This window comes from Lepisma saccharinum, chromosome 9 (genome assembly GCF_977018435.1).
Source record: "Lepisma saccharinum chromosome 9, izLepSacc3.1, whole genome shotgun sequence".
Lineage (NCBI taxonomy): Eukaryota > Metazoa > Arthropoda > Insecta > Zygentoma > Lepismatidae > Lepisma > Lepisma saccharinum.
This window is the reverse complement of record NC_139237.1, coordinates 75,496,108-75,506,165: the sequence shown is the minus strand read 5'-3', so window position 1 is coordinate 75,506,165 and position 10,058 is coordinate 75,496,108. Positions and strand designations below refer to the sequence as shown.

Below are 10,058 nucleotides of genomic sequence, written 5' to 3'. Positions count from 1 at the left end.
AATCAAGACTTCTGCAATGTCTTAAATACGTAGAGAGAACGATGTGAGAGGTAAAAAGCAATTGCTCCAGGTGAGGCTCGAACTCACAACCCCGGCACAGCTCAGAGATACTGTCTTATAAGTACCTAGCGCTAACCAATTGCGCCACTGGAACTGTTGTAATCAAGGCTTCTGCAATGTCTTAAATACGTAGAGAGAACGATGTGAGAGGTAAAAAGCAATTGCTCCAGGTGAGGCTCGAACTCACAACCCCGGCATAGCTCAGAGATACTGTCTTATAAGTACCGTGCGCTAACCAATTGCGCCACTGGAGCGGTTGTAATCAAAGCTGCTGCAATGTCTTAAATACGTAGAGAGAACGATGTCAGAGGGAAAAAAGCAATTGCTCCAGGTGAGTCTCGAACTCAACACCCCGGCATAGCTCAGAGGTACTGTCTTATAAATACCGTGTGCTAACCAATTGCGGCACTGCAGCTGTTGTAATCAAGGCTTCTGCAATGTCTTAAATACGTAGAGAGAACGATGTCAGAGGGAAAAAAGCAATTGCTCCAGGTGAGGCTCGAACTCACAACCCCGGCATAGCTCAGAGATACTGTCTTATAAGTACCGTGCGCTAACCAATTGCGCCACTGGAGCTGTTGTAATCAAGGCTTCTGCAATGTCTAAAATACGTAGAGAGAACGATGTGACAGGGGAAAAAGCAATTGCTCCAGGTGAGGCTCGAACTCACAACCCTGGTATAGCTCAGAGATACTATCTTATAAGTACCATACGCTAACCAATTGCTCCACTGGAGCTGTTGTAATCAAGGCTTACGCAATGTCCTAATTACGTAGAGAGAACGATGTGAGAGGGAAAAAAGCAATTGCTCCAGGTGAGGCTCGAACTCACAACCCCGGCATAGCTCAGAGATACTGTCTTATAAGTACCGTGCGCTAACCAATTGCGCCAGTGGAGCTGTTGCAATCAATACTTCTGCAATGTCTTAAATACGTAGAGAGAACGATGTGAGAGGTAAAAAGCAATTGCTCCAGGTGAGGCTCGAACTCACAACCCCGGCATAGCTCAGAGATACTGTCTTATAAGTACCGTGCGCTAACCAAATGCGCCACTGGAGCTGTTGCAATCAAGACTTCTGCAATGTCTTAAGTACGTAGAGAGAACGATGTGAGAGGTAAAAAGCAATTGCTCCAGGTGAGGCTCGAACTCACAACCTCGGCATAGCTCATATATATTGTCTTATAAGTACCGTGCGGTAACCAATTGCGCCACTGGAGCTGTTGTAATCAAGGCTTCTGCAATGTCTTAAATACGTAGAGATAACGAAGTGAGAGGTAAAAAGCAATTGCTCCAGGTGAGGCTCGAACTCACAACCCCGGCATAGCTCAGAGATACTGTCTTATAAGTACCGTGCGCTAACCAATTGCGCCACTGGAGCTGTTGCAATCAAGCTGCAATGTCTCAAATACGTAGAGAGAACGATGTGAGAGGTAAAAAGCAATTGCTTCAGGTGAGGCTCCAACTCACAACCCCGGCATAGCTCAGAGATACTGTCTTATAAGTACCGTGCGCTAACCAATTGCGCCACTGGAGCTGTTGGAATCAAGCTGCAATGTCTTAAATACGCAGAGAGAACGATGTGACAGGTAAAAAGCAATTGCTCCAGGGGAGGCTCGAACTCACAACCCCGGCATAGCTCAGAGACACTGTCTTATAAGTACCGTGCGCTAACCAATTGCGCCACTGGAGCGGTTGTAATCAAGGCTTCTGCAATGTCTTAAATACGTAGAGAACGATGTGAGAGGTAAAAAGCAATTGCTCCAGGTGAGGCTCGAACTCACAACCCCGGCATAGCTCAGAGATACTGTCTTATAAGTACCGTGCGCTAACCAATTGCGCCACTGGAGCTGTTGTAATCAAGGCTTCTGGAATGTCTTAAATACGTAGAGAGAACGATGTGAGAGGTAAAAAGCAATTGCTCCAGGTGAGGCCCGAACTCACCACACGGCATAGCTCAGAGATACTGTCTTATAAGTACCGTGCGCTAACCAATTGCGCCACTGGAGCTGTTGCAATCAAGACTTTTGCAATGTCTTAAATACGTAGAGAGAACGATGTGAGAGGTAAAACGCAATTGCTGCAGGTGAGGCTCCAACTCACAACCTCGGCATAGCTCAGAGATACTGTCTTATAAGTACCGTGCGGTAACCAATTGCGCCACTGGAGCTGTTGTAATCAAGGCTTCTGCAATGTCTTAAATACGTAGAGATAACGAAGTGAGAGGTAAAAAGCAATTGCTCCAGGTGAGGCTCGAACTCACAACCCCGGCATAGCTCAGAGATACAGTCTTATAAGTACCGTGCGCTAACCAATTGCGCCACTGGAGCTGTTGCAATCAAGCTGCAATGTCTTAAATACGTAGAGAGAACGATGTGAGAGGTAAAAAGCAATTGCTCCAGGTGAGGCTCGAACTCACAACCCCGGCATAGCTCAGAGATACTGTCTTATAAGTACCGTGCGCTAACCAATTGCACCACTGGAGCTGTTGTAATCAAGGTTTCTGGAATGTCTTAAATACGTTGAGAGAACGATGTGAGAGGTAAAAAGCAATTGCTCCAGGGGAGGATCGAACTCACAACCCCGGCATAGCTCAGAGATACTGTCTTATAATTACCGTGCGCTAACCAATTGCGCCACTGGAGCTGTTGTAATCAAGGCTTCTGCAATGTCTTAAATACGTAGAGAGAACGATGTGAGAGGTAAAAAGCAATTGCTCCAGGTGAGGCTCGAACTCACAACCCCGGCATAGCTCAGAGATACTGTCTTATAAGTACCGAGCGCTAACCAATTGCTCCACTGGAGCTGTTGTAATCAAGGCTTCTGCAATGTCTTAAATACGTAGAGAGAACGATGTGAGAGGTAAAAACAATTGCTCCATGTGAGGCTCGAACTCACAACCCCGGCATAGCTCAGAGATACTGTCTTATAAGTACCGTGCGCTAACCAATTGCGCCACTGGAGCTGTTGTAATCAAGGCTTTTGCAATGTCTTAAATCCGTAGAGAGAACGATGTGAGAGGTAAAAAGCAATTGCTCCAGGTGAGGCTCGAACTCACAACCCCGGCATAGCTCAGAGATACTGTCTTATAAGTACCGTGCGCTAACCAAATGCGCCACTGGAGCTGTTGCAATCAAGACTTCTGCAATGTCTTAAATACGTAGAGAGAACGATGTGAGAGGTAAAAAGCAATTGCTCCAGGTGAGATCGAACTCACAACCCCGGCATAGCTCAGAGATACTGTCTTATAAGTACCTAGCGCTAACCAATTGCGCCACTGGAGCTGTTGTAATCAAGGCTTCTGCAATGTCTTAAATACGTAGAGAGAACGATGTGAGAGGTAAAAAGCAATTGCTCCAGGTGAGGCTCGAACTCACAACCCCGGCATAGCTCAGAGATACTGTCTTATAAGTACCGTGCGCTAACCAATTGCGCCACTGGAGCGGTTGTAATCAAAGCTTCTGCAATGTCTTAAATACGTAGAGAGAACGATGTCAGAGGGAAAAAAGCAATTGCTCCAGGTGAGGCTCGAACTCAACACCCCGGCATAGCTCAGAGGTATTGTCTTATAAATACCGTGTGCTAACCAATTGCGGCACTGCAGCTGTTGTAATCAAGGCTTCTGCAATGTCTTAAATACGTAGAGAGAACGATGTCAGAGGGAAAAAAGCAATTTCTCCAGGTGAGGCTCGAACTCACAACCCCGGCATAGCTCAGAGATACTGTCTTATAAGTACCGTGCGCTAACCAATTGCGCCACTGGAGCTGTTGTAATCAAGGCTTCTGCAATGTCTAAAATACGTAGAGAGAACGATGTGACAGGGGAAAAAGCAATTGCTCCAGGTGAGGATCGAACTCACAACCCTGGTATAGCTCAGAGATACTATCTTATAAGTACCGTGCGCTAACCAATTGCTCCACTGGAGCTGTTGTAATCAAGGCTTCTGCAATGTCCTAATTACGTAGAGAGAACGATGTGAGAGGGAAAAAAGCAATTGCTCCAGGTGAGGCTCGAACTCACAACCCCGGCATAGCTCAGAGATACTGTCTTATAAGTACCGTGCGCTAACCAATTGCGCCACTGGAGCTGTTGTAATCAAGGCTTCTGCAATGTCTTAAATACGTAGAGAGAACGATGTCACAGGGAAAATAGCAATTGCTCCAGGTGAGGCTCGAACTCACAACCCCGGCATAGCTCAGAGATACTGTCTTATAAGTACCGTGCGCTAACCAATTGCGCCAGTGGAGCTGTTGCAATCAATACTTTTGCAATGTCTTAAATACGTAGAGAGAACGATGTGAGAGGTAAAAAGCAATTGCTCCAGGTGAGGCTCAAACTCACAACCCCGGCATAGCTCAGAGATACTGTCTTATAAGTACCGTGCGCTAACCAATTGCGCCACTGGAGCTGTTGAAGTCAAGGCTTCCGCAATGTCTTAAATACGTAGAGAGAACGATGTGAGAGGTAAAAAGCAATTGCTCCAGGTGAGGCTCGAACTCAAACCCCGGCATAGCTCAGAGATACTGTCTTATAAGTACCGTGCGCTAACCAATTGCGCCACTGGAGCTGTTGTAATCAAGGCTTCTGCAATGTCTTAAATACGTAGAGAGAACGATGTGAGAGGTAAAAACAATTGCTCCAGGTGAGGCTCGAACTCACAACCCCGGCATAGCTCAGAGATACTGTCTTATAAGTACCGTGCGCTAACCAATTGCGCCACTGGAGCTGTTGTAATCAAGGCTTTTGCAATGTCTTAAATCCGTAGAGAGAACGATGTGAGAGGTAAAAAGCAATTGCTCCAGGTGAGGCTCGAACTCACAACCCCGGCATAGCTCAGAGATACCGTCTTATAAGTACCGTGCGCTAACCAAATGCGCCACTGGAGCTGTTGCAATCAAGACTTCTGCAATGTCTTAAATACGTAGAGAGAACGATGTGAGAGGTAAAAAGCAATTGCTCCAGGTGAGGCTCGAACTCACAACCTCGGCATAGCTCAGAGATACTGTCTTATAAGTACCGTGCGGTAACCAATTGCGCCACTGGAGCTGTTGTAATCAAGGCTTCTGCAATGTCTTAAATACGTAGAGATAACGAATTGAGAGGTAAAAAGCAATTGCTCCAGGTGAGGCTCGAACTCACAACCCCGGCATAGCTCAGAGATACTGTCTTATAAGTACCGTGCGCTAACCAATTGCGCCACTGGAGCTGTTGCAATCAAGCTGCAATGTCTTAAATACGTAGAGAGAACGATGTGAGAGGTAAAAAGCAATTGCTCCAGGTGAGGCTCGAACTCACAACCCCGGCATAGCTCAGAGATACTGTCTTATAAGTACCGTGCGCTAACCAATTTCGCCACTGGAGCTGTTGCAATCAAGGTGCAATGTCTTAAATACGTAGAGAGAACGATGTGAGAGGTAAAAAGCAATTGCTCCAGGGGAGGCTCGAACTCACAACCCCGGCATAGCTCAGAGACACTGTCTTATAAGTACCGTGCGCTAACCAATTGCGCCACTGGAGCTGTTGTAATCAAGGCTTCTGCAATGTCTTAAATACGTAGAGAACGATGTGAGAGGTAAAAAGTAATTGCTCCAGGTGAGGCTCGAACTCACAACCCCGGCATAGCTCAGAGATACTGTCTTATAAGTACCTAGCGCTAACCAATTGCGCCACTGGAGCTGTTGTAATTAAGGCTTCTGGAATGTCTTAAATACGTTGAGAGAACGATGTGAGAGGTAAAAAGCAATTGCTCCAGGGGAGGATCGAACTCACAACCCCGGCATAGCTCAAAGATACTGTCTTATAATTACCGTGCGCTAACCAATTGCGCCACTGGAGCTGTTGTAATCAAGGCTTCTGCAATGTCTTAAATACGTAGAGAGAACGATGTGAGAGGTAAAAAGCAATTGCTCCAGGTGAGGCTCGAACTCACAACCCCGGCATAGCTCAGAGATACTGTCTTATAAGTACCGTGCGCTAACCAATTGCTCCACTGGAGCTGTTGTAATCAAGGCTTCTGCAATGTCTTAAATACGTAGAGAGAACGATGTGAGAGGTAAAAACAATTGCTCCAGGTGAGGCTCGAACTCACAACCCCGGCATAGCTCAGAGACACTGTCTTATAAGTACCGTGCGCTAACCAATTGCGCCACTGGAGCTGTTGTAATCAAGGCTTCTGCAATGTCTTAAATACGTAGAGAACGATGTGAGAGGTAAAAAGCAATTGCTCCAGGTGAGGCTCGAACTCACAACCCCGGCATAGCTCAGAGATACTGTCTTATAAGTACCGTGCGCTAACCAATTGCGCCACTGGAGCTGATGTAATCAAGGCTTCTGGAATGTCTTAAATACGTTGAGAGAACGATGTGAGAGGTAAAAAGCAATTGCTCCAGGGGAGGATCGAACTCACAACCCCGGCATAGCTCAGAGATACTGTCTTATAATTACCGTGCGCTAACCAATTGCGCCACTGGAGCTGTTGTAATCAAGGCTTCTGCAATGTCTTAAATACGTAGAGAGAACGATGTGAGAGGTAAAAAGCAATTGCTCCAGGTGAGGCTCGAACTCACAACCCCGGCATAGCTCAGAGATACTGTCTTATAAGTACCGTGCGCTAACCAATTGCTCCACTGGAGCTGTTGTAATCAAGGCTTCTGCAATGTCTTAAATACGTAGAGAGAACGATGTGAGAGGTAAAAACCATTGTTCCAGGTGAGGCTCGAACTCACAACCCCGGCATAGCTCAGAGATACTGTCTTATAAGTACCGTGCGCTAACCAATTGCGCCACTGGAGCTGTTGTAATCAAGGCTTTTGCAATGTCTTAAATCCGTAGAGAGAACGATGTGAGAGGTAAAAAGCAATTGCTCCAGGTGAGGCTCGAACTCACAACCCCGGCATAGCTCAGAGATACTGTCTTATAAGTACCGTGCGCTAACCAAATGCGCCACTGGAGCTGTTGCAATCAAGACTTCTGCAATGTCCTAAATACGTAGAGAGAACGATGTGAGAGGTAAAAAGCAATTGCTCCAGGTGAGATCGAACTCACAACCCCGGCATAGCTCAGAGATACTGTCTTATAAGTACCTAGCGCTAACCAATTGCGCCACTGGAGCTGTTGTAATCAAGGCTTCTGCAATGTCTTAAATACGTAGAGAGAACGATGTGAGAGGTAAAAAGCAATTGCTCCAGGTGAGGCTCGAACTCACAACCCCGGCATAGCTCAGAGATACTGTCTTATAAGTACCGTGCGCTAACCAATTGCGCCACTGGAGCGGTTGTAATCAAAGCTGCTGCAATGTCTTAAATACGTAGAGAGAACGATGTCAGAGGGAAAAAAGCAATTGCTCCAGGTGAGGCTCGAACTCAACACCCCGGCATAGCTCAGAGGTACTGTTTTATAAATACCGTGTGCTAACCAATTGCGGCACTGCAGCTGTTGTAATCAAGGCTTCTGCAATGTATTAAATACGTAGAGAGAACGATGTCAGAGGGAAAAAAGCAATTGCTCCAGGTGAGGCTCGAACTCACAACCCCGGCATAGCTCAGAGATACTGTCTTATAAGTACCGTGCGGTAACCAATTGCGCCACTGGAGCTGTTGTAATCAAGGCTTCTGCAATGTCTTAAATACGTAGAGATAACGAAGTGAGAGGTAAAAAGCAATTGCTCCAGGTGAGGCTCGAACTCACAACCCCGGCATAGCTCAGAGATACAGTCTTATAAGTACCGTGCGCTAACCAATTGCGCCACTGGAGCTGTTGCAATCAAGCTGCAATGTCTTAAATACGTAGAGAGAACGATGTGAGAGGTAAAAAGCAATTGCTCCAGGTGAGGCTCGAACTCACAACCCCGGCATAGCTCAGAGATACTGTCTTATAAGTACCGTGCGCTAACCAATTGCACCACTGGAGCTGTTGTAATCAAGGTTTCTGGAATGTCTTAAATACGTTGAGAGAACGATGTGAGAGGTAAAAAGCAATTGCTCCAGGGGAGGATCGAACTCACAACCCCGGCATAGCTCAGAGATACTGTCTTATAATTACCGTGCGCTAACCAATTGCGCCACTGGAGCTGTTGTAATCAAGGCTTCTGCAATGTCTTAAATACGTAGAGAGAACGATGTGAGAGGTAAAAAGCAATTGCTCCAGGTGAGGCTCGAACTCACAACCCCGGCATAGCTCAGAGATACTGTCTTATAAGTACCGAGCGCTAACCAATTGCTCCACTGGAGCTGTTGTAATCAAGGCTTCTGCAATGTCTTAAATACGTAGAGAGAACGATGTGAGAGGTAAAAACAATTGCTCCATGTGAGGCTCGAACTCACAACCCCAGCATAGCTCAGAGATACTGTCTTATAAGTACCGTGCGCTAACCAATTGCGCCACTGGAGCTGTTGTAATCAAGGCTTTTGCAATGTCTTAAATCCGTAGAGAGAACGATGTGAGAGGTAAAAAGCAATTGCTCCAGGTGAGGCTCGAACTCACAACCCCGGCATAGCTCAGAGATACTGTCTTATAAGTACCGTGCGCTAACCAAATGCGCCACTGGAGCTGTTGCAATCAAGACTTCTGCAATGTCTTAAATACGTAGAGAGAACGATGTGAGAGGTAAAAAGCAATTGCTCCAGGTGAGATCGAACTCACAACCCCGGCATAGCTCAGAGATACTGTCTTATAAGTACCTAGCGCTAACCAATTGCGCCACTGGAGCTGTTGTAATCAAGGCTTCTGCAATGTCTTAAATACGTAGAGAGAACGATGTGAGAGGTAAAAAGCAATTGCTCCAGGTGAGGCTCGAACTCACAACCCCGGCATAGCTCAGAGATACTGTCTTATAAGTACCGTGCGCTAACCAATTGCGCCACTGGAGCGGTTGTAATCAAAGCTTCTGCAATGTCTTAAATACGTAGAGAGAACGATGTCAGAGGGAAAAAAGCAATTGCTCCAGGTGAGGCTCGAACTCAACACCCCGGCATAGCTCAGAGGTATTGTCTTATAAATACCGTGTGCTAACCAATTGCGGCACTGCAGCTGTTGTAATCAAGGCTTCTGCAATGTCTTAAATACGTAGAGAGAACGATGTCAGAGGGAAAAAAGCAATTGCTCCAGGTGAGGCTCGAACTCACAACCCCGGCATAGCTCAGAGATACTGTCTTATAAGTACCGTGCGCTAACCAATTGCGCCACTGGAGCTGTTGTAATCAAGGCTTCTGCAATGTCTAAAATACGTAGAGAGAACGATGTGACAGGGGAAAAAGCAATTGCTCCAGGTGAGGCTCGAACTCACAACCCTGGCATAGCTCAGAGATACTATCTTATAAGTACCGTGCGCTAACCAATTGCTCCACTGGAGCTGTTGTAATCAAGGCTTCTGCAATGTCCTAATTACGTAGAGAGAACGATGTGAGAGGGAAAAAAGCAATTGCTCCAGGTGAGGCTCGAACTCACAACCCCGGCATAGCTCAGAGATACTGTCTTATAAGTACCGTGCGCTAACCAATTGCGCCACTGGAGCTGTTGTAATCAAGGCTTCTGCAATGTCTTAAATACGTAGAGAGAACGATGTCACATAGAAAATAGCAATTGCTCCAGGTGAGGCTCGAACTCACAACCCCGGCATAGCTCAGAGATACTGTCTTATAAGTACCGTGCGCTAACCAATTGCGCCAGTGGAGCTGTTGCAATCAATACTTTTGCAATGTCTTAAATACGTAGAGAGAACGATGTGAGAGGTAAAAAGCAATTGCTCCAGGTGAGGCTCGAACTCAAACCCCGGCATAGCTCAGAGATACTGTCTTATAAGTACCGTGCGCTAACCAATTGCGCCACTGGAGCTGTTGTAATCAAGGCTTCTGCAATGTCTTAAATACGTAGAGAGAACGATGTGAGAGGTAAAAACAATTGCTCCAGGTGAGGCTCGAACTCACAACCCCGGCATAGCTCAGAGATACTGTCTTATAAGTACCGTGCGCTAACCAATTGCGCCACTGGAGCTGTTGTAATC

The 10,058-nt window shown here is 46.4% G+C and overlaps 1 protein-coding gene and 44 non-coding genes across 45 annotated transcripts in view; all 45 read right to left on the bottom strand.

Moving 5' to 3' along the window:
• LOC145992738 (tectonic-2-like) overlaps positions 1–10,058 on the bottom strand; it is a 619,016-nt gene that overhangs the window by 49,520 nt on the left and 559,438 nt on the right. The gene's annotated exons all lie outside the window — the stretch shown is intronic.
• Positions 223–314, bottom strand: TRNAI-UAU (transfer RNA isoleucine (anticodon UAU)). Its single transcript is given in 2 exon segments — positions 223–258; positions 277–314. It is a non-coding gene; the product is annotated as a tRNA-Ile (tRNA).
• TRNAI-UAU (transfer RNA isoleucine (anticodon UAU)) lies at positions 545–636 on the bottom strand. The gene is given in 2 exon segments: positions 545–580; positions 599–636. It is a non-coding gene; the product is annotated as a tRNA-Ile (tRNA).
• Positions 867–958, bottom strand: TRNAI-UAU (transfer RNA isoleucine (anticodon UAU)). Its single transcript is given in 2 exon segments — positions 867–902; positions 921–958. It is a non-coding gene; the product is annotated as a tRNA-Ile (tRNA).
• TRNAI-UAU (transfer RNA isoleucine (anticodon UAU)) lies at positions 1,027–1,118 on the bottom strand. The gene is given in 2 exon segments: positions 1,027–1,062; positions 1,081–1,118. It is a non-coding gene; the product is annotated as a tRNA-Ile (tRNA).
• Positions 1,187–1,278, bottom strand: TRNAI-UAU (transfer RNA isoleucine (anticodon UAU)). The gene is given in 2 exon segments: positions 1,187–1,222; positions 1,241–1,278. It is a non-coding gene; the product is annotated as a tRNA-Ile (tRNA).
• Positions 1,347–1,438, bottom strand: TRNAI-UAU (transfer RNA isoleucine (anticodon UAU)). The gene is given in 2 exon segments: positions 1,347–1,382; positions 1,401–1,438. It is a non-coding gene; the product is annotated as a tRNA-Ile (tRNA).
• TRNAI-UAU (transfer RNA isoleucine (anticodon UAU)) lies at positions 1,659–1,750 on the bottom strand. The gene is given in 2 exon segments: positions 1,659–1,694; positions 1,713–1,750. It is a non-coding gene; the product is annotated as a tRNA-Ile (tRNA).
• Positions 1,817–1,908, bottom strand: TRNAI-UAU (transfer RNA isoleucine (anticodon UAU)). Its single transcript is given in 2 exon segments — positions 1,817–1,852; positions 1,871–1,908. It is a non-coding gene; the product is annotated as a tRNA-Ile (tRNA).
• On the bottom strand, positions 2,296–2,387 carry TRNAI-UAU (transfer RNA isoleucine (anticodon UAU)). Its single transcript is given in 2 exon segments — positions 2,296–2,331; positions 2,350–2,387. It is a non-coding gene; the product is annotated as a tRNA-Ile (tRNA).
• TRNAI-UAU (transfer RNA isoleucine (anticodon UAU)) lies at positions 2,452–2,543 on the bottom strand. Its single transcript is given in 2 exon segments — positions 2,452–2,487; positions 2,506–2,543. It is a non-coding gene; the product is annotated as a tRNA-Ile (tRNA).
• On the bottom strand, positions 2,772–2,863 carry TRNAI-UAU (transfer RNA isoleucine (anticodon UAU)). Its single transcript is given in 2 exon segments — positions 2,772–2,807; positions 2,826–2,863. It is a non-coding gene; the product is annotated as a tRNA-Ile (tRNA).
• On the bottom strand, positions 2,931–3,022 carry TRNAI-UAU (transfer RNA isoleucine (anticodon UAU)). Its single transcript is given in 2 exon segments — positions 2,931–2,966; positions 2,985–3,022. It is a non-coding gene; the product is annotated as a tRNA-Ile (tRNA).
• Positions 3,091–3,182, bottom strand: TRNAI-UAU (transfer RNA isoleucine (anticodon UAU)). The gene is given in 2 exon segments: positions 3,091–3,126; positions 3,145–3,182. It is a non-coding gene; the product is annotated as a tRNA-Ile (tRNA).
• On the bottom strand, positions 3,410–3,501 carry TRNAI-UAU (transfer RNA isoleucine (anticodon UAU)). Its single transcript is given in 2 exon segments — positions 3,410–3,445; positions 3,464–3,501. It is a non-coding gene; the product is annotated as a tRNA-Ile (tRNA).
• On the bottom strand, positions 3,732–3,823 carry TRNAI-UAU (transfer RNA isoleucine (anticodon UAU)). Its single transcript is given in 2 exon segments — positions 3,732–3,767; positions 3,786–3,823. It is a non-coding gene; the product is annotated as a tRNA-Ile (tRNA).
• On the bottom strand, positions 4,054–4,145 carry TRNAI-UAU (transfer RNA isoleucine (anticodon UAU)). The gene is given in 2 exon segments: positions 4,054–4,089; positions 4,108–4,145. It is a non-coding gene; the product is annotated as a tRNA-Ile (tRNA).
• Positions 4,215–4,306, bottom strand: TRNAI-UAU (transfer RNA isoleucine (anticodon UAU)). Its single transcript is given in 2 exon segments — positions 4,215–4,250; positions 4,269–4,306. It is a non-coding gene; the product is annotated as a tRNA-Ile (tRNA).
• TRNAI-UAU (transfer RNA isoleucine (anticodon UAU)) lies at positions 4,375–4,466 on the bottom strand. Its single transcript is given in 2 exon segments — positions 4,375–4,410; positions 4,429–4,466. It is a non-coding gene; the product is annotated as a tRNA-Ile (tRNA).
• On the bottom strand, positions 4,535–4,625 carry TRNAI-UAU (transfer RNA isoleucine (anticodon UAU)). Its single transcript is given in 2 exon segments — positions 4,535–4,569; positions 4,588–4,625. It is a non-coding gene; the product is annotated as a tRNA-Ile (tRNA).
• TRNAI-UAU (transfer RNA isoleucine (anticodon UAU)) lies at positions 4,693–4,784 on the bottom strand. The gene is given in 2 exon segments: positions 4,693–4,728; positions 4,747–4,784. It is a non-coding gene; the product is annotated as a tRNA-Ile (tRNA).
• On the bottom strand, positions 4,853–4,944 carry TRNAI-UAU (transfer RNA isoleucine (anticodon UAU)). The gene is given in 2 exon segments: positions 4,853–4,888; positions 4,907–4,944. It is a non-coding gene; the product is annotated as a tRNA-Ile (tRNA).
• On the bottom strand, positions 5,013–5,104 carry TRNAI-UAU (transfer RNA isoleucine (anticodon UAU)). The gene is given in 2 exon segments: positions 5,013–5,048; positions 5,067–5,104. It is a non-coding gene; the product is annotated as a tRNA-Ile (tRNA).
• TRNAI-UAU (transfer RNA isoleucine (anticodon UAU)) lies at positions 5,173–5,264 on the bottom strand. The gene is given in 2 exon segments: positions 5,173–5,208; positions 5,227–5,264. It is a non-coding gene; the product is annotated as a tRNA-Ile (tRNA).
• Positions 5,329–5,420, bottom strand: TRNAI-UAU (transfer RNA isoleucine (anticodon UAU)). Its single transcript is given in 2 exon segments — positions 5,329–5,364; positions 5,383–5,420. It is a non-coding gene; the product is annotated as a tRNA-Ile (tRNA).
• TRNAI-UAU (transfer RNA isoleucine (anticodon UAU)) lies at positions 5,485–5,576 on the bottom strand. Its single transcript is given in 2 exon segments — positions 5,485–5,520; positions 5,539–5,576. It is a non-coding gene; the product is annotated as a tRNA-Ile (tRNA).
• TRNAI-UAU (transfer RNA isoleucine (anticodon UAU)) lies at positions 5,643–5,734 on the bottom strand. The gene is given in 2 exon segments: positions 5,643–5,678; positions 5,697–5,734. It is a non-coding gene; the product is annotated as a tRNA-Ile (tRNA).
• On the bottom strand, positions 5,963–6,054 carry TRNAI-UAU (transfer RNA isoleucine (anticodon UAU)). Its single transcript is given in 2 exon segments — positions 5,963–5,998; positions 6,017–6,054. It is a non-coding gene; the product is annotated as a tRNA-Ile (tRNA).
• Positions 6,122–6,213, bottom strand: TRNAI-UAU (transfer RNA isoleucine (anticodon UAU)). The gene is given in 2 exon segments: positions 6,122–6,157; positions 6,176–6,213. It is a non-coding gene; the product is annotated as a tRNA-Ile (tRNA).
• Positions 6,280–6,371, bottom strand: TRNAI-UAU (transfer RNA isoleucine (anticodon UAU)). The gene is given in 2 exon segments: positions 6,280–6,315; positions 6,334–6,371. It is a non-coding gene; the product is annotated as a tRNA-Ile (tRNA).
• Positions 6,600–6,691, bottom strand: TRNAI-UAU (transfer RNA isoleucine (anticodon UAU)). Its single transcript is given in 2 exon segments — positions 6,600–6,635; positions 6,654–6,691. It is a non-coding gene; the product is annotated as a tRNA-Ile (tRNA).
• Positions 6,759–6,850, bottom strand: TRNAI-UAU (transfer RNA isoleucine (anticodon UAU)). Its single transcript is given in 2 exon segments — positions 6,759–6,794; positions 6,813–6,850. It is a non-coding gene; the product is annotated as a tRNA-Ile (tRNA).
• Positions 6,919–7,010, bottom strand: TRNAI-UAU (transfer RNA isoleucine (anticodon UAU)). Its single transcript is given in 2 exon segments — positions 6,919–6,954; positions 6,973–7,010. It is a non-coding gene; the product is annotated as a tRNA-Ile (tRNA).
• TRNAI-UAU (transfer RNA isoleucine (anticodon UAU)) lies at positions 7,238–7,329 on the bottom strand. Its single transcript is given in 2 exon segments — positions 7,238–7,273; positions 7,292–7,329. It is a non-coding gene; the product is annotated as a tRNA-Ile (tRNA).
• TRNAI-UAU (transfer RNA isoleucine (anticodon UAU)) lies at positions 7,560–7,651 on the bottom strand. Its single transcript is given in 2 exon segments — positions 7,560–7,595; positions 7,614–7,651. It is a non-coding gene; the product is annotated as a tRNA-Ile (tRNA).
• On the bottom strand, positions 7,720–7,811 carry TRNAI-UAU (transfer RNA isoleucine (anticodon UAU)). Its single transcript is given in 2 exon segments — positions 7,720–7,755; positions 7,774–7,811. It is a non-coding gene; the product is annotated as a tRNA-Ile (tRNA).
• On the bottom strand, positions 7,876–7,967 carry TRNAI-UAU (transfer RNA isoleucine (anticodon UAU)). The gene is given in 2 exon segments: positions 7,876–7,911; positions 7,930–7,967. It is a non-coding gene; the product is annotated as a tRNA-Ile (tRNA).
• On the bottom strand, positions 8,196–8,287 carry TRNAI-UAU (transfer RNA isoleucine (anticodon UAU)). Its single transcript is given in 2 exon segments — positions 8,196–8,231; positions 8,250–8,287. It is a non-coding gene; the product is annotated as a tRNA-Ile (tRNA).
• TRNAI-UAU (transfer RNA isoleucine (anticodon UAU)) lies at positions 8,515–8,606 on the bottom strand. Its single transcript is given in 2 exon segments — positions 8,515–8,550; positions 8,569–8,606. It is a non-coding gene; the product is annotated as a tRNA-Ile (tRNA).
• TRNAI-UAU (transfer RNA isoleucine (anticodon UAU)) lies at positions 8,834–8,925 on the bottom strand. Its single transcript is given in 2 exon segments — positions 8,834–8,869; positions 8,888–8,925. It is a non-coding gene; the product is annotated as a tRNA-Ile (tRNA).
• TRNAI-UAU (transfer RNA isoleucine (anticodon UAU)) lies at positions 9,156–9,247 on the bottom strand. Its single transcript is given in 2 exon segments — positions 9,156–9,191; positions 9,210–9,247. It is a non-coding gene; the product is annotated as a tRNA-Ile (tRNA).
• On the bottom strand, positions 9,478–9,569 carry TRNAI-UAU (transfer RNA isoleucine (anticodon UAU)). The gene is given in 2 exon segments: positions 9,478–9,513; positions 9,532–9,569. It is a non-coding gene; the product is annotated as a tRNA-Ile (tRNA).
• Positions 9,639–9,730, bottom strand: TRNAI-UAU (transfer RNA isoleucine (anticodon UAU)). The gene is given in 2 exon segments: positions 9,639–9,674; positions 9,693–9,730. It is a non-coding gene; the product is annotated as a tRNA-Ile (tRNA).
• Positions 9,799–9,889, bottom strand: TRNAI-UAU (transfer RNA isoleucine (anticodon UAU)). Its single transcript is given in 2 exon segments — positions 9,799–9,833; positions 9,852–9,889. It is a non-coding gene; the product is annotated as a tRNA-Ile (tRNA).
• Positions 9,957–10,048, bottom strand: TRNAI-UAU (transfer RNA isoleucine (anticodon UAU)). The gene is given in 2 exon segments: positions 9,957–9,992; positions 10,011–10,048. It is a non-coding gene; the product is annotated as a tRNA-Ile (tRNA).